Genomic DNA, 25,424 nt, shown 5'->3' on the forward strand with positions numbered 1-25,424 from the left:
GGAAGGGAACCTCCCTTTGGCACAAGCAGGTTATTATAAAACACACACACACACACACAGAGTTGACTATCTGGTTTCTAGCAAGTGAAATGAAAATCTACATGCTTATGTGAGCGAAAAATACTGCCAACCATATCAGTAAACAAAGAACACTGAAACTATCAAGTCATCAGCGGCTGCCGCCACCCCGCAGTGAGGACAAGCCTGCAGCCCGGCCTCTGCAGCCACTCACAGCAGTGCACCCTGAGAGGACTCAGAACAAGAAAGGACAGGACACTGGCCCTAGATAGCGAGGTGCTTGTCAAAGGAATGAATTCAATGAGCCCAAATGTTTGCTTCCTCCCATACACAGAAAAGCACTAAATTATTTAACTTGAGATGCCTGGTTTTCTGTAGTTAACAAGCAGTCTTTTATTGTTCCAACTACCTTGTCTTTGTTGTAAAACTCCTATATGTCCTGGCTCCTCCCCTACCTCTTTGGAGCAGTCCCTCAGAGCAATCTGAGGGGCTGTCATCTTGGCTCGAGTCCTCCCACCAAATAAAACATAACTCTCAACTTTGAGGCTGTGCATTTATTTCAGTCGCCACTTATTTATATCAAATGTTTACAGACAAATGCTTTATAGGTGTCGACTACAAACACTGCCTGCCATATCAACAAACAAGAGATGTTGCAGCCATCAAGCTGTCAGCCTGCATCCACCCCCAGCGGTGCACCCTGAGGGGACTCAGAACAGGAAAGCCCGCGTACTGGCCTGGTCTTTGCTGACCTCTTCAGAGCCATCCCTTAGAGCTCTCCAAGAGGCCATCTCCTGGGCTTAAAGTCCTCAGAATGTCTGCCAAATAAAACCTAATTTTCAACTTTTAGACTGGCTTTTTTTTTTTTTCAGTCAACATAGGTAATTATCCCAAAGTGGAAATAATCCAAATGGCCCTCAACTGATAAACAAACAAAAGTGAGTCATTCACATAATGGAATACTACTCAGCAATGAAAAAGAATAAAATATGGATACATGCTGCAATGTGCATACAATTAAAATGCTTGAAGCTAAGTGAAGAATCCAGATTCGAAACACAACATATTTTATGATTCCATTTATATGTCATTTTGGAAAAAAACAGAACTATAAGGGTGGAGAACAGATCAGTGGTTCCCATGGGTTGAATAGGTGGAAGATTTGACTACAAAAGAGCAGCAAATGTTGATGAAAGAACAGGCAAATAGATCAATGAAACAGAATAAGAATCCAGAAATATACCCACATAAATATAGTAAACTGTACAAAGGCAATCCATGGCGAAAAAAGTCTTTTCAAACAGTGTTGGAACAACTGGATGTTCCTATGCAAAAAAAAAAAAAAAAAAAAAAAATTTAAATGCATCTAGACCCAAGACCTTACCCCTTTCATAAAAATTAACTCTAAATAGATCACGAATCTAAATGTAAAACATAAAACTTTAAAACTCCTAGAAGGCAATATATTAGGAAGCCTAGATGACCAAGGTTTTGGCAATGACTTCTTAGGCACAACACCAAAGGCACATCCATGAGAGAAAGAATCAAGAAGCTGGATTTCACTAAAATAATAAAAATTCAGCTCTACGAAAGATACCATCAAGAGTATGATAAGCAAGCCCCAGATTGGGAGCGCATTCTAACACATATATCACTCTGGCGGGGGGTGCTCGTAATGGGAGAGGCTCTGCATGTGTGGAGGGAGAGGGTAGATGGGAAATTCCTGTGCCTTCTGCTCAATTTTTCTGTGACTATAAAACTTCTCTAAAAGAAGTTTAATTTTGAAAAACAGACAGCAGAAAAAATGTGCATGTGAGGGGGTATGCCGAAGCTGTTCTGTATTTTGATTGCGGTATTGATTGCAAGATTCCACGCATTTGTCAAAACCGGGAATTGCACACCAAAACCAGTAAATTTTGCTATGTGTTAATTTAAAAATAAATAAAAATGAAACTTCAGTTTAATGGCTCTCAGGATGATGTACAGAAAGGCACAGATAAAGACTCTATATCAGAAACAGAGCCAAGACACCCACTGGCTTTGAGGCTGGATGTGCAAGCCTTTAATAACATCACCAAACAGGAAACCACACCTGCGCTAGTGAGACCTGGTCCTGCAAAGCAAGTAGAGGGTGTTGCAAAACCACTAAAAGAGATGAGCATGGGGTAGAGAGAGGACTAGAGGAAAAAAAATCTCCACAAAAAGGATACATATAACTCAAAATTTTAAACACATGAAAAAAATTATCATCAAATAAGTACAAGAGAAAAGAAAAAAACTGAAAAACAGCAAACAAGCAAAACCTACCAGAAGGGTCATTTCTCCATAAAAAAATTAAATGATGAGATAGTCAGATAAAGAATTTAAGATAATTATGTCTCAGATGTTTAAGGATATAATGAAAGACATACTTTTCATTACTTTGGATGTCAGAATCATGAAAAAATGGGCAGAAATAAAACAAATACATATGAATATAATGTGTAACGTGCCCATAAAAAGGAAGTAGCTAGAAAATCTTGTTTGAGCAAATATTGTCATTAATATAAAACACTGTATTAGGAATTCAAGCTCAAAATAGGTCACAACCACAATAACACTTAGACAGTTGGGAAAAAATTTGAAAAGTGTATCCACAAAATGCAGCCCAGAGAAACAAAGAGATACAACTAGACTAAGATACTATAACAAGAAAAACAATAGACCTATTGAAGTCACAATTTTAGATGCAAAATGTTATCCAATTGAAACCACCGTCATACAGAGAGCATCATGTATCAAGATCAATTTGGGTTTATCTCAGAAATACACACTGATAGGTGAAAAAAGAATAACCACATAATTACCTCAGTAGATTCCATAAAATACTACATAAAATTAAATATAAATGCATGTTAAAAGTTTCCAGCAAAAACGAATAGAGGCATGTTCATGTATGGCTGAAGCAATGTGCTGCACACCAGAAACTGACACAACATTGTAAACTGACTATACTTCAGTAGAAAAAAAGTGAAAAAAAAAAGTTTCCAGCAAACTAGAAAAAGAAACGAATGCCCTAACAGAAAAAGTGTGTATGCGTGTGTTACAGCAAGCATCATATAAACAGGAAATGTTATAAGAATGAAGGGGGAGTGAGATGATACACCAACTTTCAACAACACAGATTTTTGACCTTGTTCTGGTAACCCTAGCTAGTGCAACTGAAACAAAATAGGCTTAAAGTTTGGAAATGTCCTCTTTCTGCCCTATGCTCATCTCTTTTAGTGGTAATCAAAATCTCATTACTGTAAGTGACATGAGGCTTCTATGAAAAAAAAAAATTAAAGAAACTACAAAATAAATTCTAGAATTATGGAGGAGTTTAGCTAGATGGCTGGATAATAAGATAACCAAAGCCAGTTGTGTTTCTATACATCTGAAAATATAACTAAAAAAGAAAAGATAGTATCATAAAATAACACCAAATAACCAGGAATGAATCTAACAAAGACAAGAAGTAATTGTAGTAAGCAAATTATACTCTTTTATTTGCTTTGAGTTATTAAAGAAGTGGAGAGATACTGTGTTCAAAGAAAGGAAAAGCAATATTGTAAAGCTGGCAATTATTTCTCTCATTTATCTATAGACATGATAAACTAAGTTTAAAAAATACATATGGAAAAGTAAAGAGTGAAGAATATTCAAGACTTTTCAAGAGTGAGGAGAGGGGACTGGTCCTACCAGGCATTAAGTCTTACTATAAACCTCTAAGAGTTAAATCCATAAAGGCCTGGCATAGGCAGAAAGAATTGACAACATGAATTTTAAAAACAGCTTCAAAATCACTCATGTACATATAACAATGGTGGAAAGGTGGCCTGGCATCCCCGTGGACATACGTAGGAATATTTATTAGAGGTTTTAAAAATTGACCATACTTGTGGGGAAAAAAATGCTGTTGGATTTCCCATCTTACATCATATATAATAAATCAACTCTAAACGCCTCTGTATGTGTGTGTGTATATTTAAAAATGCACTTTGAAATATCTTATGTCAAAGAGGAAACTGTTGCAATGAAAACTGTAAAATATTTAAAACTGAATAATTCAAGCTGATGTAACCAAATTTGGAAATTAGAACCAACATAGGACTAGAGGTATGTTTAACACTAGAGGCAATAGTTTAGGAAAAAAAGAAAAGACAAGGAAATAATAAAGATCAGAGCAGCAAATTAAATAAAGTAAGAGAAAAAATAATACAATTAAAAGCAATTTCTAGCCAAATCTCCAGTAAGACTGATTGAAAAAATAAATGGGGGAAGGAGTTTAAAAAGAAAGAGAGAATGGGAAAGAGACAGAGCGAGAAAGAGAAGGCATACATTTACAATATTAGAATTTAAAAAGGGAATAAAATAGATATAATAAGAATTTTTAAATCATCAGAGTAATATGAAAAAACATGTTAATTACACATAACTAGTTTTCCAGAATAATATATAAATTACCAAAGTACTTCAATAAAAACTCAGTTGAAAGAAGTAAATTATAATAAAACTTTCAAAAAGAAACTAGGTCCAGATGAATACACAGCCAAGTTTTCACAAACTCTTAAAAAATATATTTGATCTTCAGAATTTCTCAAACATGAGGAAACGTGACTAAGTTGAAATATGACTAAATCATTTTTCAAGGCTAATTTAACCTTAATCCTAAAACTAGGCAAAGGTAACTATATACGAGAAAAGATAATTACAGGCCAATCATATTGATGAGCATATTGACAGATTCTCAAATAAAACGTTAGCCAACCGATTTCAGCATCATGTCATGTATTGTTTATCTTAGGAATGCAGTGCTCATTAACACAGAACATTTACTAAAGTCATCCCAGTGTAATCCAGAGTATTAATAATTAAAGGAAGAAATGAAAAATAGGATCTTCTTATCATATTTTTTTTTCATAGTAGAGCCAGAAAAGCAGGTGGTTAAATTTTAGATTTGTTCATAATAAAACTTCTAGCCAACAAAAATAGCAGGAAACTTCTGAACTTCATAAAGAGTACTCTGTTTGTTTTCTAAAGGTGTTGTAACAAATTATGGCAAACTTACTGGTTTAAAAACCATACACTAGGAATTTGACACAACATTGTAAAATGACTATAACTCAATAAAAAGTGTTAAAAAAAAAAAGATACACTAATATTACCTTACAGTTATGTATGTTAGAAACTTGCCACCAATGTCTCTGGGTAAAATCAAGAAGTCAGTAGGGTTTCATTCCTTCTGGAGATTCTAGGCAAGAATCTACCTCCTTGCCTTTTCAAGTTCTAGACTCTGCCCACATTCCTTGGCTTGTGGCCTCTCCGTCCATCTTTAAAGCCAGTAATGGCTGTTTGAGAGGGACTCAGCTCCATCACTCTGACCTCTTCCACCTTCCTCTTCAACTGTTAAGGACCCTTGTAATTACATTGAGCCCATTTGGTTATTCTAGGATAATCTTCCCATTTTAAAGTCAGTTAAAGTTAGCAATCTTAATTCTGTTTGAAATTTTAATTCCCCTCTGCCATGCACTGTAACATATTCACAGACTCTGGGAATGAAGATACGAAACTCTTTGGGAGGTCGTTATTCAAGCTACAACAAGTACAGAAAAATGAGGTTTGTTTTTAACTGAGAGTAACCAAAATTCTAACAGAAAAGGCTTACATAAGTAAAGTTTTCATTTGTTTCGTGCTATCAAATTCTAAGAAGTGGCAGTCCAAGACAGTCTGGCAATACAAGAATGGCCTCAGGTTCTCCAGATTTTTCTACTTGTCTGCCACCACAATGTTTGATGGAAAAAGCAGGCTGCTAGTCTTAAAGGCATCATATCTGATTCTAGGCAGAAAGAAGGAAGACAGAAGGGGAAGGGGCAGGGTCTATGTCAAGGATGCAAAAAGCTTTCCTAGAAACATGCAGTTTATATGCTATTACCCAGAGCTGCATTTTTAGCTGCAACGGAGCTTGAAAAAGCAAGATTTTATTATTATTATAACTATTATTATTATTATTATTATTGTTGTTATTATTATTATTAAGATTGCTGCCCTTTTGAAAAAGCAATTCTCTATTACTACGATTGAATAGGGAAATGCATATTGCACAGGTAACTAGCAGTGTCTGCTACTGGATTACTGTCACCCCATATTTAATGGTGATATTTTAGAAGCATTTCAATTAAAGTCAGGGATAGCTTAGGAATGCCCACTATCACTATTTCTAGTCATTCTATTGGAGGCTCCAGTCAATGCAATAATAAGAAAAATCGTCAATATAAGGAAAGAAAGAAAAAAATCATAAAAGATGAGCATATTGGCAATAAGGCATCATAGATTCAGTTTTGCACAAGATTTTGAAGCATCTATGAAACATACAATTGGAAACAGTCACTTAGTTAAATACATGGGTATAAAGCTCAGAGAAGAACCTAGGGTAGGGTTTCAAATTTGAGTCATTAGTGAACAAATGAGAAAATTCAATGATTAACTTGCTCAGGAAAAGAGTAGAGAGTAAAGTTTAAAAAAAGGAAGAGTATTTAAGACTGAACGTTAAAGAATTATAATCTTGAAAGGCAAAACTGAGAAGGCATTTCCAGAGAAGCAGGAGTAAATACAGAAATATATGATGTTGATGTCAATAACAGAAAGAGGATTTCCAGGAGAAGAAGCTAGAAAGGTTTGATTTTACTGAGAAGTCAAGAAGAAAAAAAAAGGAAAGAAATAATTTTAGATTGATCTTAGGACATGGTGGACTTTGGTGAGCAGGGAATTTGGTTGAGTAGTAGGAATTTAGGTGCAAGCCTGATCAAAACGAGCTCAAGAACTCATGGGAATAAAGACATTGAAACAGCATGAAAATCTTCTGAAAAGTTTAGTTTTAAGGTGAGGAGAGATATAGGGAAGGGTTGAAGGGTGAGAGTAGAGTTGAAAGTAAAATTTTATTTATGGGACACTGGAGCTTGCTTAACAGCTGAGAGAAGTCTACAAGAAGATCTGCTGAAAGTTCCAACAGAAGGAATGTGTGACCAAGAATGTTCTGTTCCTAAAAATGCAGGAAGGCATCGATATTATAAAAATACAAATGCTCCTCTTTTTTAACAAGTCATACAGAGAGAAGAATGAGTATAAATAGACATGGAGGTGGAAAAACAAAGGTGCTCTCATCAATCTTCTCTGTGACGTAAGGAGAAAGGTCATCTCGCTTAGAATGAGCAGGGGCCAATGCGGACAGCCAGAAGATTAATGACAGTGGAATAAGTTTGAAATAGCCATTGTAAGAGCTGGAGAGAAGACTGACCAGATAAACATAATGGACTTATTGAGTAGTACTATTATTGAGACTCAGTGGAGGTTGACAATCAAAATTCACAGCAGGATTACAACATTCTGTTCTATAATGTCTTTTCCAACAGAACGTATTTCCTGGCAATAGTTTTACCCAAGAGTTGACTCTGTCCCAGACGAAAGTTATAAAGAACAGAGAGGGAAATGGAATTTACCATTTGTGTAAATGGGTTTCATTGCAATGATAAGTCAAACAATCTAAACTGGATAGGGGAGAGAGTAAACCGAATCTCTTTGCTGTACACCTGAAACTAACATTGTAAATCAACTACACTTCAATAAAGTTGTCTGTATGTTTTTTTAAAAAAGCTTATGGATAGCCAAAAACAAGTTTTTTAATAGGGATCAAAAAGTAAAGGTCTGTAAAACAAACAAACAAACAAACAAAAAACCCAAAAAACAAAACAAAACAACAACAAAAAAAGTAAAGGTCTGAATATTCATGTTAGGGCTACTTGAAAAAGCAGGCTGGAAGGGTGGGGATTTTCAGTTAGAGGGCAATAATTTTGAACTAGTGATTTTAGAAGTGAAATGATTTCACAATTAAGATAAAGAGCTAGAAAAAAAATGTAGGAAGGAATTTGAGACTATGAAGAAATACTGATCATAGAGCAGAGGAAAACGTGGGTTTGGGCTAGAATCAAGGCAAGGAAGTACAGTGTTATTTGGACGAGATGATGCAGTTTCCACTAGCAGGGTGACAGCAAGCTTACCCTGTGGCTACAGAACAGTGGTGGGACCGAGCACTGGGTGATGCCATGAAGGGGGGGGCCCCTGTTGTCTACAGTTATGAACTGGAGTGTTACATGGGATGTTCTTGGCATTCACAGGATCGTCCACAAATCACCAAATAATGTTCCCTCTGGGATGAATCAGTCCAATTGAGTGAAAAGTGGCATCTTCTATTATTCATTCATTTCCTGAGGAGCTTATACATAGAAACCCAGGGAGCACAAATGATGCTGAGTGATCGCATGATGTCTGGTCTCAAACCTCCGTGTTGCCTCCTGGAAGCCTGAAAGCAGACCCCTCCTGGAAGCCTGAAAGCAGACCCCAGCGCTCTGGGCTCTTTCCTCTCCTGTGCTTAACCTCAGCCTGCCTACATGCTCATCCCCTTTCGTCCCTCTTGGTGACTGATGGGCCAATGGGTCAAAACAATTTATGCAGAGGCACAAATGCCTGACCGTAGCACGGTATGTCGTTAACATCCTTGCAACCAATTCTTAACTCAGGTCATCAGAGCTTTAGTCTAAAAGGATGATTCATGGCATGACTTTTAAACACTGTGTAAAAGACACTTGGAGAGGCTTCTCTGTTAGATTCCCCAAGTTCGTTATTTCATTTACTCAACACCTGAGAGACTGTTACTTCTCAGACATTCTCTGAAGGTGCTGGATATACGTGTGATGACCCTACTGCTCCATGCCTCAAGCAATTTGTAGTCTGGAGAGAAGACAGACATGCAAACAAAAAATTTAGGGTAATAGATGCTCCCGTAGGCATCTGTAAGTGCACAAAGAGACATAAAGGAGAAGATGGCGAATCCTCAGTCTCATTTCCTCTGGGAAGTTTGTCTGTTAATGACCCATTCTCTTCTGTTTCCTTCATGTTTCTTCTCCACTAGCCCTTCCTGCTCATCTTACAACTCAAGTCTCATAACTGAAAGACAAAATGAAAGCCAACAACATGGTATCATCCACTCTGTGTATCTTTCTCTTTCTCTATTTCTCTTCCAGTTTCCTTTCCAAAATGTTTGTACCTCTGGTTGCATATTAAAATCGCCTGGGGGAACTTTAAAAAAAAATGCTGATATCTGGTCCCCACCTACCAGAGATTCTGATTTCATTGATCTGGGGGGTGGGAATCAGGAGTTTTAGGTCTCCCCAGGGGTATCCATCACACAGCCAAGGATGAGAGTCGCCATTCTGAAGGATGGTGAGAACTGAGCCCTCTGCCATATGGCCAGTGCAGGGCATATTAAACACTCAGTAAATGATAACTGTGATCACTGCATTAATCAATAACCCTTACTGTGCTGTCTGTGCATGGATGTCTGGTAGACAGATTTCCCTGAGGTGGAAATGACTAATTACTGGCTGTTCCAAATTTGTTTCATCTTCAAAGTGTTGACAGCTCAGACTTAGGACTCTTGGCGCTCAGTTTCTCCATCTACAGAATGGGGGGAAAAATCACCCCGGAATCATTGGCATTGGTGACAGGATTAATTAGCTCGCCTTTGTAAAATGCTCCGCAGCAGAGGGGGAAGCATCCACAGGAGCCGAAGATGATGGTCTTCCCAGAGCATTAATAATTTGCAGAGACATTTATAGCCACTCTGGTCAGTGAAGCCTGCAGTTTGGAGCCTCATCCTGGCTGTTCTCAGCCTTAGAGCACAGACTGGAGCTAAACTCATCAGCCTCCATGAAGCCCCTGGCAGAATAGCTGTGAGCTAATGCTGTTGAAACCGTCTACGACCTTTCCACACGTGATGCTCTCTGGGTGGGCGGGGAGAGGGGACGGGCGCAGGTGTTCAATCCTGCATGCTCCCCAAAAGCCAGCGCTTATGCCTCCCCTTAGGAAGACGAGGGGTAGGAAGTGAGGGAGTAGGGTAACGGGAGACCCCTACCCTAAACATATTCATTGGAGGAGGTTTCTTGACAAGTGAAACTTCACCTGTATTCCTGGAGAATTTCCCAGTCACTATTTTCCTATCCCATGTCAGCGATGTTAAATGTCTCCTCCCCTTCCCCATGTGCTCAGAGGTCTTCATAAGGACATTGAAATAAAAAAGATGGCTCTTGGCAACTGTTCGGAGAGAAGAGAGAATGCGACAAATGAAAAAATAGAGCAGGGGTCTGCTTCCTTTCTTTTGGCAAAAAACCTGCTATAGAAAGTAACGTAGATGAGGGGGCACTGAGCCATATACAAGTGAGTAATTATCTACTGTTACAGGCCTGATTATCTCTCCAAATGTTTGCTAAAATTCTGTCGGGCAACCATCTGGACCCAGAGATTTACCCGTGGCTAGAGAGTGGATTGTTGTTTTAACTTGAGATGAGAAAATTTCTTCCTCTAATTCTTTTCTGTCATCTTCTGTTCAATAATTTAGCTGAATGTCTCTTTGATAGCGCTCTGTGTGTCCTCGGAGTAAGTGGATTCTGTGTGATACATTCCTATAAAATATTCTTTGAAAGTTTTTTTTTTTCCCTTTTCCCCCACCAGAGGATCCAAAGACAGTTTGCCATCTGTTGTAAGAATTTCATTAATGCTTCTTTTTGCAAGAGTGGTCAGTCCAAATAATTTGTAGCCCTCTCCTGTTCTGGCAGGACTTGCCGCCCAGAAGCCTCACCCCATCCGGACCAAGTCCCTGCTCTCTCATTACCGCGTTCTCTCAGGTGGCTTTGTTAGCGCTGAGCAGCAGAGCCCGTGTCCCAAAGCCTGGCTGGGTGTCAATAATTTAACAACATGTCATAGACAACAGTGAACCATGCTGCTCGGGTTGAAATATTCCTAGGGCTCACATCTATTATGCTCTGCTTCCTCAGTGCGTTGTGAATGGCATACAGGTGGGCCCAGCGTTCTCCCAACTCAGAAACTTACAAGATAATATAATGGCACTGGGGAGGGGTTATTTGCATTACAAAAGGATTCTGTGCTTTACCAGAGGGTTCACTTTAGATTTTCTTTAAATTAAGAGCTCCTCTTTAGCGTTTAGAACTTTCTGAGCTTAATTAGTTTGGGGCTTTCAGGAAAACACTCCCAAAGAAGACATGTCTGGTCTTCTTTCAGACTTGACTGGCCCAGAGTCTGTGCACAAAACATCTGAAGCATCTATCCCCAAAACCAGGATTTCTGCATCCGATTTTCTCCCAGTCCAGATTTCAAATCTGTAGGGTACGGACAAATGGAGCTCCAAGTCTGCTGCATGGGGTCTGAACAGACTCACCCAGTGTCCTCACTGTCCTCACTTAGCCGCAGGGCCACTCCTCCCCACAGTGCCCTGCACCAGAAGCATAAGACAGCAATAGTGAATGCTCTGTGTTCAGTGATTACCTTTGGTGGATGGAGAAAGGTTTACAGTGCATACCCCACAGCCCACAACCACATGGATACCCAGAATAGAGATCTGTCTTTCCAGAGTCTTGTCTCCAATGTCACAGATCCTCTCCTGTCTGCTCTCCCCAACACAGTGCCCAGGCTTCAGTCTCTGTTCTCCACCCTCCTGGAGTCTGTCTCCGTTGCTTTCACCTAAATCATGCAGAGAATTCTGCCCTGCGCAGTCCAGTCTCTCCCTCCCTAATATCATCCATCACTGTTCTCAGCCAAGAATCCTCTCTCCAAATCTCAAACTTGCAAATATTTACTGCTATATATATGTAAACTAGATAAAAAACAAATATCTTCTGTAGAGCACAGGGAACTATATTCGATATCTTGTAGTAACCTATAATGAAAAAGAATCTGAAAATGAATATGTATGTGTATCTATAGGTATGCCTGAAATTTACACATTGTAACTGACTCTACTTTGATTAAAAATAAAAAAAAAATGAAATCACTCTCCAGCCACCAGAGTCCCTGATCCTATCCCTCCTGCCTTTTTTCTTTTATGTAATAAAGTGGATTTTTTGGTCTCAGTTAAACTGCCCCACCTTCACGGGGAAGTCTACTCCTTTTGAGACTCATGTGCACTGAGATATGAGATAGGACAGGCCCAGGTTTGGAGCGTGATGCTGGGTCACTCAGCATAAGTGCTCAGAGCACCTTGAACAGGGGACGATTATCATCATACACCCATGGAAGTCAGAGATCACTGCAGAAGAACTATTTCTGATGTAAGTCTGCATCGTTCATGCCACATGTCTTATATGACACAGTAATTCGGAGTTTCAATCCCCCTTCTTAGGATGGACTGGAGTTGGCCCCCTGATCGTAGGGTTTCCATCAAAGGATTGCATAAAAAGCGCTTGAGAACCACATGAGGAATGTGAAGGGTCAGAGGTTAGGGGTCAGCTGAGGAAGGAGAAGGTGCCCCTTTCCTCCTGGGCCCGGCTTTTGTTCCCAGGAAATCTCTTAAACTCCGCCCCTCACCGTCATCATCCCTGGGTCTAGGGTGCTGTCAGAAAGAGCACGTCCCTTGCGTTTCTTCCTGCCTTTTACCCTCTGTAGGCTTCTTAGATGTCAGCACCACAAAAATCTCCCTAAAACACTGCTTCCATCCCATCATTTCTCCTGCTGAAAAAGCTGCAGAACTCTCTGTTGTGCATTGGTTATGAGAGATACGACCAAATAATTTCTTGGCCAAACCAGGACATATTTGAGAAGGGAAAAAAAAAAAAAAAGCGTTTTCAGTATTTACGTCAAGACCACAGGTATTGATGGAGATTGCCTCAGGGGTATATGGTCCCCTTAGATGTAGGCCCCCTACCTTGTATTCGTGACTGTATGCATGTAATTATATCCCAATGCCAGTTAACACCAATCCAATCTTAGACATAGAAACCAAACTTACGGTTACCAGAGAAGAAAGCGGGTGGGGAGGGATAAATTGGGAGTTCGGGATTTGTAGACACTACCATATATAAAATAGGTAAACCACAGGGTCCTACTGTAGAGCACAGGGAACAATATTCAATACCTTGTAATGGCCAATAATGAGAAAGAATATGAAAAAAATATGTATGTATAAATAAATCACTGTGTTGTACATCAGAAATTAACACAACATAAATCGATTATACTTCGATTAAAAAAGAAAAAAAATCAATCTAATCGTATTGAAAAGGTCAGAACACTAATGCTACCACTAAAATTTATAACAGCAATGGCAATCACAAAACTAGGGACCACCATGGATCTTTTCCGAGTGAGAACTATGTCTGACTTACATCCATCTTTTCGCTCGTCACAGAACCCCTATGAGGTAGATGCATTCTTACTGCCGTCTTAGAGGTGGGTGAACTGACACAGAGACATTGACATCCTTTGGCCAGGGGCACTCAGCTAGGAAGTGACAAAGTTGAAAGCGAAGCCCAGGTTTGTTTGACTCCAATCTTAGCATTGCTTTGGCCGATGCTGTCTCTGTACATTTTTGAAGTATTTTGTAAAGAAACAGGGAGACTATTTAGCTCGATGACCGATGGAATGTTCTCCTGGTCTGAATGTTGTCTCAGCTGTATTGCCTAACAGCACGTGTGAACGCCACTGTTAACATTACCCTGCCCCTTCCCAACTCAATTATTTCTATATCTATCGCCCTCCTACGTTCTCCGTATCAACCCTTAGCCGATCCATCTGGCAAAACCTAGTTTAATTTCACACCCTCTGTGAAACCGGAGCTGGCTACTCAGTTAACATTAACCCCTCCCACCTGTATCTTCCCAGCTTCATTACCCTCTGTACTGCACAGATTGGCCCCAGATTAGAATTGTCCCCTTTTGTTCTCTAATAGTTTTCTGTTGGTATTCATCTGTCCCCAATCTGTACACAAAAGCATCAAAGATAGGGAACTTCCTAAAACTTTATTTAACTTGGAATTTGGCCAGATTAATATGGCTTGGGTGTTTGTTATTTTAAAGGTGAACAAACTCACAAGAGATTAAATAACTCATCCACAATTTTTTTTAATTTAATTAATTTTGGGGGAGGAGGAAGTAATTAGGTTTATATATTTATTTACTTTATTTTTTTTTTTAATGAAGGTACTGTGGACTGAACCCAGGACCTTGTGCGTACTAAGCATGCACCTTACCACTAAGCTGTACCCTCCCCTCATCCACAATTCTATATCTAAAATAATAACCCAGAAAAGATTGGTAAAAATCTAATATTGTTTTCTGCTCAAAAAATAAGATAGTAATATTATTAAGAAACTTTGAAACAGGGTTTTTATTTTAAATGAATGAAAACATACTGAAAAGATGCTCTTATAATAAAATACTATTGGGTTTTTTTTTTAAAATATTTCAAACTGACTTGAATTGTCTCATCCTGTAGAGGAAAAAATAGTAATAATAATAACCTTGAGTATCTTCTACACTCCTGCAAAGGGAAGAAAACATTATCTTGCTGCCCAGACCAGAGCAACCAGGGAGGGCAGCAGACATGTTTTTAGTCTCAAGTTCATTAGAAACTTATCTGGGAAGACCGAGGAGGGAGCTGGCCTCAAAACGCTACTTTGGGCACATCGCCCAAACCACCAAACACTGAAATTCGTGACGAAGCTGAACATGCCCACATCGTCCACTTTTGCTCTGGCTTCGTCCCTTTTGCTAATAAATTGGTCTGACTTTCCCTGGCACTACTGGGGTCACCTGCCGGTCTGTGATGGATGATTCTATGTGGGACAATAAGAAGCACCACTCAGATGGCCAGCAATGTGCCGCCACCTCTGTCCCCAGGCCCAGGGCAGCCAGTGTGTCCTTGCTGCTTGGGGGTGATGGCTTCAGACCTGGTGGAATGGGGTACAGGACACGCTATCTTCCAAAGATCCTCAGAGAGCCATGAGGAGAAAAGAAGGGAAGAAAGGGACAAAGGGGACAGGAGGCATTCTAGAATGCCGCAGGTGCAGGACATTATGGCTACTAATTTGCAAAAGATTATATTGGTAATAAATCCTGTGGCCCATTTACAAAACGGTTCTCTGAGTTCCTCTGCAGGGCAGTCCAATGGAAAATCATAAAGTTAGCTGAGATATTCTTTGTTTCTCTCTCTCTCTCTCTCTCTCTCTCTCTCCTTTTGCCAGCATCCTTGAGACATTTTGGATGCCCAAGTCCTCATGCCCCTCACTAGCCTTTCTCTAGCCCTCTATCATGTCTTATGATTAAAAACAACAAACATGTCAGATTGCTTACGATGTACCAGGAACTTCATTGAAGACCTTTCACAGTTGAGAAATTGGTTATTACTTTTGTCTTGACTTCAGAGAGTCAAGGAAACTAGCTTTGAAATGGTGGAGAAATTTTCCCAGAGACACAGAGCTGAGACAAAAAGCCAGGCGGGTCCACCTGAGTCCCGAGCTGCCACGGCCACGAGCACATGTGCCCAGTTCACTCACGCAGCTCTTTCTCTGCCAAGAAGGAAAGTGATTTTAGAAACGACTTTACTCTGAGGTTATCCACATAACTGATCTTCTTCCCAAAGTTATTTGTATTCAGAAAAAAAAAATGTTGAGAGATAACAGTACATAAACAGAGTGTAATGGAACACCATCCCCAGAATGGGTAAGACATCCTGTGTGTAAGACTGACCAGTCTTCTTAATCTGTGAAATATTCTAGAACAATTTTAACCTCCATTGATGACAGGGTGAGGTGCTCTTCTGAGCTACGCAGAAGCTCAGGAGACTGTGACAGATTTTTTACCTCTTTTTTTGGTCCCCAATTCAAATCCTGATTATATAAGTGCCTCCCTTCCACACACCCATCAACAAATCCTTTAATTTGTAAAAACTTCTCTAATTCAAGACTAATATTTTTCTTCATGTACCAGTTCCAACCCAATCACACCTTCCTTCTTTACCAAACCTCCCTAGACCATAGCCTATAACTGAGTCTTATGCTTGTTTAACTCTGTTATGTTATCCTCTAGTTAATTTTTCTATGTTTTATTTTCTATCAAAACTGTGAGCTCTGCAGTGAATGGAAGAGAAGCAGATTAAGACCATTGTTTCTGTTTCTTTCCAATATGAAGGTGATGCCTAAATGAGATAATACATGAAAACTGCCCAGGAGTGACTGGCACGTAGAATGTGTTGGAAAAAATAAACATTTACCTCTCCCTCCTTTTTCCTTAAAAAGCCCTTTGAGTAAATGGAAACCTTACTCTTTCACGGGCAACAAACATAGACGTTTAGGGCAATTAAGAACTATGTTTGCCCGACAATCCTGTTCAGAACCAGGAACTGAACAGATGGTTAAGAGTCTGGTCTCAGGCACATCTTCCTTTCCCTGAAACCAGCTGCCCTTCATTTAAGAAGAGGAGCTCCTGGGGGGGTCTAATTTCGTGAGTAGGCAAGTCTGATCGTGCAAACTCCAGAAGTTTCCGGAATGGAGAGTAAGATAATCAACTGTCCTTACCTGGGCCTACCATCACCTTCCACGTCAGTGGAGCCTGTCTCAATGCGATTTACTACAGTGAGTCTGTTCCAAAGGCACCTGGCAGGACAGCCTGATGAAGTATTTATGCCGGTGGCCAAAGTAGCTCTTTCTGGCTCGTTATGGTTTCTCAAACAACTAAAATTAATTTATTCGAGTAAATAGAAAAGTTATATATATATATATATAAAACTTTATTTGAGCAGTGTTTGACTTATTAATTGACTCAGCTTTTTTAAATTAGTGAATATCTTTTATCTCTAATATATGTTCTTGTTTTTATAACAACGTGCTCATGACTGGTCTGGGGAAAAAGAGCCACAGGAGCCTCTGGCAAGAAGACATTCCACATCTGGATGGCTTCACTTGTCCTCACTTTGTAATTCACGAACACCCCACAGTCCTCCCAGAGACACATCAGCAGGTAAAGGAGAGAAGAGAGCATGGTTGGGCGTCTCACAGCACAGACTCAGGTTTTTAAATAGGAACAGATAACAGAGAGGAAGCTCACTTGTTTTCAAATTAAAATATTCTTTCTTGAGTAAGAACTGCTCAAAATTATAAGTAAATATGTCAACATTTAAAATACATTTTAAGAAAATACAGAATTAGGTATAGAAAGAAAGAAGAGTACCATATGATATCATTTACATGTGGAATCTGAAAAAAAAAAAAAGACAAACTTATTTACAAACAGAAACAGACTCACAGATGTAGAAATCAAACTTATGGTTACCGGGGTGGGGAAAGGGGTGGGAAGAAATAAATTGCGAGTTTGAGATTTGCAGAAACTAACTAATATATATATGAAATAGATAAACAACAAGTTTCTACTGTACAGCACAGGAAACTATATTCAATACCTTGTAGTAACTTATGGTGGAAAAGAATATGAAAACAAATATATGTATATTCATGTATGACTGAAGCACTGTGCTGTACACCAGAAATTGACACAATATTGTCAACTGACTATACTTCAATAAGAATATATATATATATAGAATCAGGTATAGAAAGGAATATCTTTCTTATTAATTCCCGAAGTATTTTCAACCACTGTTGATTTGAACGCATTTTCCTTTTAAATTTAAATGCGTTTACCTACATCTTCCTAAATAGCACGTAATTATTTTCATTTATGCTTTTGCAGTAGCTATAGGATTTCAAAAATAAGACAGTGTTGCTAGAAACAAGTGTAGATTCATTTACAACCATATATAGCAACCCGGATGCTTTTGAATTCTTACAAATGGTATTAGACTAGCAAGTCACAGGAGAAAACAGAGCAATTCTTTAGAACAGATCTCGTGGAGATTGTATTTCTTTTTGATGTCATATGCTTTTGTTTGTTTTAATAAGAGACTGGGAATAGAAATGACCATTATTTTTATGCCAGTGTTGTCATTCAGGTATCAAGGTCATATCTCATTATCTCCATTTAAATTCCTTGTCAAATGAATCCTTAGGCTTAATCCACTTGTTCTCATATTCATTCACACCTGCTTTTCCACACAATATCCATTTTCAAACTGCACATGGTTATGCTGACCACACGTCTTACCCGCCTCAGTAAGTCCTCCCATTCCCATAGCACACCCTAGAATTTATTCTACCAGTAACTTCATTTCCTCCAAAACTTTCAGCTATAAGCCCACTTCATGAATCCCCAGTATATTTATGCCACTACCGGCAAACCAATATTTCATCAACGCTCTTGTCCAATCTGTAGCCAATCCATAACTTTTTCATTGTCCAAGACCCATCTTATGCCTTCTCTTTCCTCCTTCCTCAGCTCACACTCCAGGGTCAACCTCTTAACTCCTTCCCTTGCATACCACCCCCTCTCCTCTGCCTTCCCCCCTCTTCTTGGTGAAACTTACCTCCTTACCTATCCCGCTAAAGCTATGGAATGCGGGTTGGGGAGAAAAATGAAAACAACATGATAATGCTGCCTGGTTTCACTCTAAGTTTATAACCATCCATCTCCTGTAGGATCCCAGAATGTCCCTGTGGTCTGTCTCTATTTCCCTGGTACTTCCACTCTAAAGATTTCCTCTAGAACGCAGTCACTACTTTTCTTTTACCCTCAAACTTTTAATGCTCCCTCTTCTTCCTCACCCCATTGATGATTTCACCTTTAATTTTAGTGATAAAACAGGGAAGTCAGAGAACATCTCCACCCCCATCACCAAATTCACCAACACACCTGCACTCTCCCCTTGCATGCTTCCCTTCTGTCACAGTGAAGGACCTTTTCCTGCTCACCTTGAAGGTCAAATATCGCCCTTGCACACTGGATTCCACCCTCTCTAAAACACACAGAGGACTTTGTTCCTGCAGTTTTATTTCTCTCTCTTTACTGCATCATCAGCCACTCTCCCCACTGGACTGTTCTCATCAGCCTAAATCCTGGTTGTAATGCCTCTCATTTTAACAGCTTCCTGGGACCCACATTCCCCTCATATGTGTTTCTCCTCTCCTTTGTAGGAAAATTCGTGGAGAAGTTATTTAAGCTCATTCTTTCCATTTCCACAATCCCAATTCCATCTTGAAGCCACTCCAACAAGGCTTCCACCCAGCCCCATGGCACTGCTCTTGTCAGGTCAGCCAACATCCGTGCTCCTGAATCATGAGTCACTTCTCAGTTCTAATCTTCCTCTGCTCCACAGAAGCATTTGGCGCAGTTTATCACTCCCTCGTCCTTAAAACACTTTATTCACTTGGCTTCCGGGTCATGTCAGCATCCTGGTTTTCCACTTACCTCGCTGCTGTTTTCTCAGTCACCTTGGCTGGTTTGTCCTCACCCTCCCAACCTGAGGTTAGACTTCTCTCTCTCATTCTGTCAACAGTCACCCTCTGCCTTGGACAATCCATCAGTCCACGGCTTTGAGCATCACCTGTTGGCTAACATCTCACATTTATGTCTCCCTTCAACTCTAGAATCGACAGATTCCTAAACACCAAACTCAACATAGATCAGTGCAGAGTTCTTGAGGCCTTTTCTCACCACCTCACACTCTCACCCACATGTAGTCGGTCCCCATCTGCATAAATGGTCCCACAGCTCGGTCAGTTCCAAGCTCACGTATCATTCTTGAATTGCCTCTTTGCTTCACATCACTGCCCCCAAAGATATTACAATAATTATTTGTCTATTCTCTTTCTTCCAGTCTATAAACCCCATTAGCTTTTACTACCTCATTTACCACTGTGTCCCTGTGCATGGAACAGTGTCTGTCACCTGTACGAAGTGTCAGCTTTCACGATAAATAAATCCTATCCTCTCCTCTTTGAACAGTTTTGCTTTGTGAGTTTTCGTCTAACATCGTTCTGTTATACAATTGTTTTGTGGAGTATTTGTTTTCACTCTATGTAGTTTTATATATAACTTAGCACATTTATCCACATAATCCGACAGTTGATCGTACACTGTAGTGTATAGTTACATGGCTCTCCATACACATGGAGCCTTAATCCCATCTAAAGGGTAAAGGCTCTTGAAGGCAGAAACCCCATCCATGTTCTTCTACCTCTTAGTTCCTCACATTGTGTTCAGAACTTCAAAACTAAAGGAGGGCAGTTCTTCTACAGCACGAAGGGCTTCTTCCAATTACTTCTGATCCCAGAGTTAGAAACACTCTAACAGTATCTGAAAGAATTTTCCATGTACTTGGTTCTGGGGCAAAGCTTATGCACCTGGGGGCCAAAAAAGACACCAGCCACTGAAGACACAATGCTCCAGAAACAATTCTGCTCAGGAAAGAAGACTAAGTCAAGTGGAACGTTAAATAACGGTATTTGCGTATCACATTAGTATTTCCAGAATACGGAATCTTGACTTTTTTTTATTATGGATTTAACATTGGAGATTATAGAAATAACAATTGCATATTGATTGGAGGGGGGAAAAAAGTCTGTTCTAAATAACTAATATCTCGGAATTTTATTGATATACTGACTACATCTTTCCAGTCAATCTCCAGACCCATGGAGTAGGGAGGAGGGAGGTCCAATCATCCATGGTGGAGGGTCAGGAAGGGGAGGAGTGTAGTGGGAAGAGGGAGATCCATTCACGTGGGAGCAGGGGTCACAGTTGTCTATGCCAATGCATACGTGTTAAGCAGCAAATTTCTCTAGATATTATCAAGGAAGACATAGCTGAGTAAAAGATTAATTAATCAGATGCCAGTATGGATCCACCACATCCGCAGGAGAAGACAAATCATGTGCAAAGTCTGCTTCTTCTGACACACAAATGTTTGGATCTCTTGTTACCATAAATTGCCTCAAGCAGTCAAATTCTTCTCTCCACACTCCTCCTTTAACCTATTAGGGTTTGTGTGATGGCGCTCAGCATAGACATTACCTATGGAGCTATGGATAACATGAAACTATCCCCTTTACCAACAGAGGCAACTATCACAGAAGCGGATCAGTCTCCCCTGTGGCTCTGGTAATTCTTGTGAGGTGGAGCACTGACGTGCGACATCAATGGGCTTCTACCAGCTAGATCCAGACTTCAAACGTGCAGTCTTGCTTTAGTGGAGAGTGTACTCGGTGTGTCCCTCATAGCATCTCCAATTCCATACAACTCTCTGTTACATCTTTTAAAAGTCTCTCAGATCGGTCTTTCCTTAGCTGCATTTCTTTTGTGAAAGACATTTTCCTGAATGAGTTGAATTGACTCCTAAGCAATTTTTATTCTACTTTCCATGTGGTCACAAGAGTGACCTTCTTAAAAAAATTCGATGGACCCAGCTAATCTCTTCTTAAAGTCTTTTGTCTTTAATCCCTATCACCCAAAGAGGAAGGTCCTCAGCTTCTAGCAGGGTTCTCTCTGTCTGCTCAGCTCCGTCTCCGATCTCTCATCTGTAAACACCTGATGCTCTAGTTATGGAAACACACCTGCAGTTTCTCGGCCTTAGCACCTTCGCTCTCTCCTGTGGTTCGGTGTGCTCCATCGACTCTGCGACACTCCTCTACGAAGCCCTCTCTGGAAGCTCCAAGCAGAGTTAAGCGTGCATACAGGATCCTATGCATAGTGCTTACCATTTTGACAAGTGAGTTTGCTTTTAAATCATGTGGCTCCTCCACTAAACTGCCAACTCTTAAGGGCAATGAAACATCTGGGTCATCTCTGCTTCCCCAACCCTTAGAATAGGAGAATAGGGAACTGGGAAGAGTTGAGAGAGGAAAGAAGATCAAAAGGAATCATTTTTGTGAACGTTGTACTCAATTCTGTACATATTATTTAATCTTCACAATAATACAGTAAAGTTATTACAGCAAAGTTATTATTATCCTGTTTACAAAATGGGGAAACTGAGTCCAGAAAAGTGTAAATAATTTGTCAAACAAGCCGAGGACAAAGCCAACCCCCAAACTCATGATCCCAATCAGCATTCGCTAAATCAATAAACTAATGAAAAAGTGAACTTTTTCAAGCTCAGCTCAGTTTCTTTTTAGCTCTTCAGTCTCACGTATGGAAACTTTGCTCTTGGGCGAAAGTAGACTCAGAGTGAAATCTATATGTAGCTAGTTCTTTCTGAAATTTGTGTACCAATAATTTCTGATTCTTGGCTGTGGAAATTCCTTCCTCTGCTGATCAATGTCTCTTTCTTCAGAGCATAAGGCACGTTGCTAATTTTCAAAGGGAATCAGGGTGATGAATACGACCTAGATGAAGTAAAACTCTTAGGTTCCTCATCTTATACCTTAGGGAGTTCACAGAAGCTTTCCTCCTGGATTTGAGATATCTAAAAGGCAATTCCCAATGGCACGAGTCTGCTTCTTCAAAAGGCATATTCTGCACTACTTTACTGGAAGTATAAGAGTATGTTTCTCTGTGACTGGAGCCAAAGTTCATATTAGGGATACAAATATGTGGACAGACCCCAGGTGTCTGAGCTTAAAATGAACCATCTTGAAACTGAAAAAAATGTCAGATGTAATCACATTTAAAATTCATTTTAAAAAGGCTATTAAAATACATAAGAATAGTATCTATTATTAGCATATCATGTCAGTAATTTTCTCTATCATGTAAATATTTTTGATCAACAAATTTTTATCACGTATGTTTTACTGAAACATACATCAGTTCTATTCTCTCTATATTTCTTGTCAGTCTTCCTCATGAGCTTCTGTTCATTCATTTACCCCTGACTGAGGCTCTCAGTTGTCCACCCCAGCCCCACTATTCTTCCTATAGAATAATTGTGTGAAGTTATGAAAGTTCTTGTTGGTCATCCTAACAAATGTGAACTTTATGTATTAAACAAATTAGAATTATTAGTTTCAAGCAGATAGTGAAAGTTGGTAAGTGGGAATAAAAGTACATCACAGTCCTCTCTTCTACAAGCTTTAAATTAAATTGAAAAAAAAAGACACAGGAATCAAGCCGATGAGAAAGTATCCACTTTCTTTGACAAAACTGGATCTGAGAATGTGGGGAGATGGCCATCATCAGGGTTCCTAGTGTTTTTCCTCCTAGTCTACACCTCCAGGCAACCCACCCCAGGGAGAACATGTGTTCCAGTTTGGTACCCAGACTCACTCCCCCACACATAGGTATATTTACTCATTCATCCAACAAATACTAATAGAGCACCTACTATGTGCCAGGGTCTCGATGCTGTAGATACTACAGTGAACCAAACAACATAACTGAACTCAAAGTTTCTCACTACAGGGAAATGGAAGCCGACAAGACATGCCCATCCTTCAGCCAGGAAGATCTGAAAGAGAAGCAAGAAGGTGGGCTGAGACACGGGCTCTTTTCTCAGTCTTATTAATTACTGAACCTTCTCCTTCCCCCTTCACGGGCGAGCAAGTGAGAGGATGTGGAGAAAGGAGGCTAGCACGTCTCTTCCATGGCATTCTCTCCTGGGGAGCAAACATTCTCTCCACCACATGGCAAAAAGAATATAATCAGCTTTGTGAATTAGAAGGATCATCCTACTGGCATAAAGGAAGAGAAAGTTAAGAGGAATATGTGAGTCTCAATGGCTTTTATAAAAAATACTCAAAAATCTTTGAGTAAGGTGCTCTAATTATGGATGCACCATAACTATAACATGAAGTGACTTCTGTCTAGGATGATGTCATTGATAAAGGTTAATGAAAATGGCATTTGTCCCCAATTTCCTTTGCATGATCACCTCTCTGGTGGGCTAAATATTTTGTGCAGAGTTGCTTGAGAATGTGAATATATTATAACTTTAACAGGCCACAGCTCTATGTTGCAATACCTAGAAAACAGGATAGGAATAATGAACAGAATTTACAGTGAGATTATTAGTTATGCTGAGTTTCTTTCCTACTTTATGATTTTTCTGTTGAAACTGCCAGGAACTTTGCAATTTTACTTCATCACAATAAATGCTACTGCTCTTTCTATGGTATGGTTCTTGTACATGTTACGTTAGGAGAACAATTTGTAATATCTCCTTAAACCACTGACACAGCTCGCTCTCATATCTCCAAACATCATAAGAAAAAAATAAGATTTTTTATTGTCCAAAATCATTATTCTTTTCATTTTGCATGCGTGTTCTCACTGGAGCATAGCCATACCCTGTGCACCCGTGGATTGTTGCTTGGCTTCCTCTCTTTTTCAGCTTGTTTTGCAATTGCATTCTCACAACAAACTTCAAAAAGGGACAGTTCTCATTTTATGGATGAGGAAACTGAGGCACCCAAAGTTTCAGTGTCAGTACTAATTCCACATGTGTAATTATGGACAAACAAGTCAAAAGCCCAGTTTTCTATACTCTGAGCCCTGTGTACTGTCTTCTATAACTTGCTGCCTTTGCAACAGTGGTCATTAGTCTATGGCTGGGATTGCAATGGTGTCATGTCAGTGGGGCCAGAGCAACAAATTTAATGACACAGCTGGGAAAACTTAAAAGCCTGCCCTCAGCTGGGTCATAAGTGGAGGTTAATACAATGGTGTCATTACAGCCCTTTGCCCACCTCCTAAAACCACAGCACAGTTCAAGAGAATCAAAAAGCTTCCACTGGGGGTTGGCTTGGGTCTGAGAAAGCAGCCGAGGTCAGGATGGAAACGTGGAATAGACAGGGAACTGTTGAGCCCAATGCAAAGTTCAAAACTGCTCAGCGAATCCCGCGTGACCCAAAGTCTACCTTCACCTGCCAATTAAATGAAGAGCATAGCCCTCAGTTAGAGTTTAAATTGAGGCAACACACTGCTTCTTGGGTTAAAGACCTGGAGATTGAATGCAACTTATTTCTAAATCAATTCTTTCCAAAGTAACACACTTGAAATAAGGCTACATTACCTGTCCAAACTATTTCAAAAAATGACACCTCACTGTAACTAAATATAACATTCCTTGGTCCCATCACACACTTCGAACCCCTACCCCTACCACAGACTACCTTTAATTTCATAATATCTGCAGTTTTAAATTCAACATTTATTTTTTAACACCTATATTTTAATGAAACATGAAATATAAAATGAAACTCCAGTCTGCCTTGTATGAGCATGAAGAAAAATCCTAATTACCTGTTTCAAAAGTGTGAAACGCTTTCTAATATTCCACCAGCCAGCTTCCTTAGACAGCACTCAGTATTATAACTATTTATGCCAATTGTGCTATTTCATGCATAAAATTACTGCATTATTGTTGGAATAGATGCCAGAGAGATATCTAAGCAGGGGGCAATCACTTCACTTTCTATCAAATTGGGCTCCTGAAAGGTATCATAAATTTTATTAGAAGGCAAGGGGCTAATGGCAGCCAATCAGCGTTAATGCTGATAAAATTGCTGTATTTTACATTGTAAAAACCGGATGATATTTTTGTCAGAGGGCCATCTTTTGTTTTATTAAGACTGCATCATGAAAACGAGATTGTAATCACCTAAGATACTTCGGAGAGCTGCCTGACTTCCTGCGGATTGGGGGTGACATCTCTCTCGG

The 25,424-nt window shown here is 39.6% G+C and overlaps 1 long non-coding RNA gene across 1 annotated transcript; it reads right to left on the reverse strand.

Moving 5' to 3' along the window:
• Positions 1 to 1,159: 1,159 nt before the first annotated feature.
• LOC116659543 lies at positions 1,160 to 23,943 on the reverse strand. Its single transcript, XR_004314900.1, has 3 exons — positions 23,933 to 23,943; positions 22,912 to 22,916; positions 1,160 to 1,279 (listed from the first exon to the last, which is right to left on the reverse strand). It is a non-coding gene; the product is annotated as an uncharacterized LOC116659543 (long non-coding RNA).
• Between the last annotated feature and the right edge of the window lie 1,481 nt (positions 23,944 to 25,424).

The sequence above is a fragment of the Camelus ferus genome, chromosome 24 (assembly GCF_009834535.1).
Source record: "Camelus ferus isolate YT-003-E chromosome 24, BCGSAC_Cfer_1.0, whole genome shotgun sequence".
NCBI classification, from domain to species: Eukaryota; Metazoa; Chordata; class Mammalia; order Artiodactyla; family Camelidae; genus Camelus; species Camelus ferus.